Below are 4432 nucleotides of genomic sequence, written 5' to 3'. Positions count from 1 at the left end.
TCTCAGGAGAAACTTTAGAATCAGAAGATACCTGTTCAATTTCGAAAGACCTACTTTCTTCCCCCTTAGTAGCAGACTTAAATGAGTCTTCAGATTTTTAGGATTCTTCTTCCCTACCTGCTTTCAATTGCTTGTTTATTTTCTTGATCTCCTCACCTTCAACGAAAATCTTACAAGCCATCATCTTTACTCTACTTTTCTTAGAGATTGGTGTGGTTGAAGCAGTGGTAGAAGGTGTGGAAATGGTTTCTCTTGGTGGTGATGAAGGATTTTCAGAGGTGTTTGACATATCTAGGCTAGGGTATGGAAAAGAAGAGAATTAGATTGTGTTTGGAAGATGAAAGAAGAATGAGAGTTTTTTGACGGCTTGAGAGAGATGAAGTAAGAAATACACTAAAGCTGATCAATATACAGGAGAATAATTGATGGGGTAACTACAGCTTTTCAGACTTTTAGAAGTTTAATCAAACTGAAATTCAGTGTTGGAGTGTATCCCTAGAATCTAAGTACTTCCATTCGGTTGGGACTCTTTTAAATGGGACTGGTTCACTTGTAACGGATAAGTCCAAAAAGGAGTTTGGTATTTGGTAGGACTCTGCTTATGATCCAAATATAGTTATTTCAAATTACGCAGAGTGTAGGAAACATACCGTGTTATCTTGATGAACCAGGTTCTTCACTGAAAATTCTCTTGTGTAAGTCTAAATTTGCCAAAATAGAGACAGTATCATTAGAGATTAATGAGTCATTTTAGCACATGGCACAAGAGTATACTATGGAAAGTATGAGACTGAGCAAGATTTAATCTAATTATACAATTTACAGACTTTCTAACCAAATTTTTTTTCATTTTTTTTTCTTTTAACCTTGAACTGGTCCTTTTAGGTGATCTTAATCATCCCTAATTCCAACATGTTCCTCTCAAAGTGATCTCTACTTAAGTCTTTTGTGAAGATGTCAGCAATTTTCTTGTCAGTAGCACAAAATTCCATAGTGATCAAGCCTTTCTCATAGATGTCCCTCAAAAAATGGTGTCTAACATCCATGTGCTTAATTCTCTTGTGATGAACCGGATTCTTGGTCATACTAATAGCACTAGTGTTATCACAGAAAATAGGAATGCAACCAACTTCAATGCTAAAATCTATCAGCTGCTGTTTGATCCATAGCAATTGAGCACAATCATGAAGCAGCAGCAACATACTCAACATCAGCAGTAGATAAGGCCACTGAATTTTGCTTTTAGTAGCCCATGACACAAGACATGAATAAGGAAGTGTGCCATACCTGAGGTGCCCTTCCTATCCACTAGGAAACCTGCATAATCAGCGTCAGCATATCCCACTAGGTTAAAATTACTACCTTTTAGATACCAAAGGCAAAGGTAAGTGGTGCCTTTCAAGTATCTCAATATTCTCTTTACATTAGTCAAGTGGGACTCCTTTGAATTTGCCTGAAATCGAGCACAAAGACCTACACTGCACACAGTGTCAGGTCTGCTAGTAGTTAGATATAAAAGAGAACCAATCATTCCCCTATACAACTTCTGATCAACAGATGAACCAGGTTCATCTATATCCAATTTCGTGGATGTTGCAATAGGAGTGTCAATTTCTTTAGGTGTTCCTTCCTGGTTTTGTTACTGAGGAATAGGTTCATGGACAGGTTCCCTCGAGGTTAGAGGATCAGTTCCTCTCTAGTCAGTTCCCCCTATCATGTTGCCCTGGGTGGAAGGACCTGTTCTATCACATGTTCCTTCCTGTGATGCTTCTTCAGGCTAGACTATGGTTTCACCATTTGAATTTCTTATCAGCCCAATCTCTTCATTATCTTGTTCCTGCTTCTCAGAAAGAATGTTAGTTTTAAATAATATATACATTTTTTCTACACACATAGTTCTTTTATGTATATCTTATAAGCTTTACTATGTGAAGAATATCCCAAGAATACTCCCTCATCACTTGTGGGATCATACTTACCTAGGGAGTCTTTGCCATTATTGTGCACAAAGCACTTGCATATAAATGCCCTAAGACGGGATATATTTAGCTTTCTCCATTTAAGTGACTCATAGGGAATCTTCTTAACAAGAGGTCTAGTCATGCAACTATTTATGATGTAGCATGCAAAAATTCAGCAAACTTAGCATTTTCAAATTCAGTTCCATGATCAGACCTAATTGATGCAAGTTGATTACCTAGTTGTTTCTGAGTTTTTCTAACAAAAGAAGTAAACATGTCAAATGTTTCATCTTTAGATGTTAAGAACAATGTCCAAGTAAACCTAGAGTAATCATCAACAAGCACCATCACATGTTTTTTACCACATCTGCTTAATGTTCTCATTGGACCACAGAGATCCATATGGACCAGTTCTATTGTTCTGGTGGTGCTTACCACTTTCTTGAATTTAAAAGAGGATCTTACCTGCTTCCCCCTTGCACAAGCCTCACAAACCTTGTCTTCCTTGAACTTGATGTTAGGAAGCCCTATCACCAGATCCTTGGAGACTAATTTGTTGAGTTGAATCAGACTTGCATGTCCAAGTCTCTTGTGCCAAAGGAGGGGATCATTGTCCAACACACTTAAGCAAGTGAGTTCATTTCTGTGTGGACAGACAAATCTACAATGTAAATATTTGTTTACTCTTTTTCCCTACAAAACAATCTTGTCAGTGGTAAGATTTATCACAAAATATTTGGTAGAGGTGAATGCTACCAAGTAACCTTTATCACACAATTGTGATACACTGATTAGGCTATATTTTAGTCCATATATCAAGTAGACATTCTTAATAGAGTGAGAATCAGTCTTACCTACCTTTTCAACCCCAATGATCTCACCTTTCTTCCCATTTCCAAAGGAGACATTACCTCCTTTGAGGTCCTCAAGTGAAAGGAACTGGTTCTTGCTTCCTGTCATATGCTTTGAACAGCCACTATCCATGTACCATATTTGGCTGCTCCCCTTCACTTGGACCCGCGAAAGGAAATCAGGGGTTAGTCGTAGGAACCCAAACTAGTTTGGGTCCTTTTCTATAGGCAAAAGGATGAATCAAATTCTTTTTAGCCCAACCTGGCAGCCTATTTTTCCCTTGAACAAATTCTTTATTCTTTTGACTAGCCTTTTCTTTTGCAATACATTCACTTTTATAGTGATCAGTTTTACCACAGTGTGTGCAAATTTTGTTCTCAGGAAGTGTGAGGTACTTGCTTTTGGGATCCCACTTAGGTGCAGGGGTCCCGTAGCCAAGTCCTCTCTTAGTGCTACTATGGTGTTCATGTAGCCATGAAAGTGCATCGGAGGACCTATTCCATTTACAGGTTCTATCTAGCTCGTGCTTGACCTTGTTTAGATCCTCCTTAAGGACTCTTATCTGCTCATCTCTTTTGTACAACTCATCTTTTATTTTTCCTACATTTTCTTCTAAAGTGAGTTGCGTGTGATTAGATTTCTTTTTACCAGTTCCTAATTTTAATTTTAGATTTTCAGATTTAAGCTCTAGGACTATGGTGTCAAGTTCATGAACCTGGTTCTTCAACTCAGCATTTTTACTTTCAGTTTCACTAGCCCTAAGTTCCAGATTTTTGCACTTAGCTTTCAAAATCACACACTCCTTAGACAACTGTTTCTTTTCATTGTTTAGATCCTCAGATTCATCAATGAAATCTAGGAGTAACTCAGATAGCCTTTCTTTAGACAAATATTTAATCTTGTCTTTGAGATGAATAATACTTACCTTAGATTCCTCATCGGATTCTCCAATTGCCATAAGTGCTTGTTCATCTCCATCTTCATCTTCTGAGTCATCATCTGAGCTTTCACCCCAAGCAGCAACCATTGCCTTTGTTCTTCTTGGGTTGAACCTGTTCCTTCTTCCTGTTCCTTCGTTCAGCTCTTTCCTTCTTCCATTCAATTTCCCATTGAGGGCAATTTTTGATGTGGTGATCAGTCTTCCCACACTTGTAACACCCCTCATTGGTTTATTTTTCAGGAACCCTTGGTTTGTTGTAGCTTCCACTTCTTGAAGGACCATTTCCTCTCATTAGGTACTTCTTGAAATCCTTTGTGATCAGTGATTCTGAATGCCATGCTCCTTTCCTTCTTGGGTGCATCCATCTTCATGGTTTGCCTTCTAAGTTCATAGGCAGTGAGATTTCCAATTAGCTCAACCAACTTAAGAGTAGCAATGTTCTTTGATTCCTGAATAGCTGTGATTTTGCTTTCCCAAGAGATTGGCAGTACCCTTGTCAAAATCTTCTCAACTTTGTCTTCTTCAAGAAAAACCCTTCCAAGAGACATAAGTTCATTTGTCAGTGTGGTGAACCTTGTATACATCTCTTGGATGGTTTCTCCTCCTTCATGGTGAAATTCTCATATTGAGAATACAGCAGTGTTCCTCTGGACCTCTTCACTTGAGGTGTTCCTTCATG

This window comes from Nicotiana attenuata, chromosome 7 (genome assembly GCF_001879085.1).
Source record: "Nicotiana attenuata strain UT chromosome 7, NIATTr2, whole genome shotgun sequence".
Lineage (NCBI taxonomy): Eukaryota > Viridiplantae > Streptophyta > Magnoliopsida > Solanales > Solanaceae > Nicotiana > Nicotiana attenuata.
Note: the sequence above shows the minus strand (reverse complement) of the source record.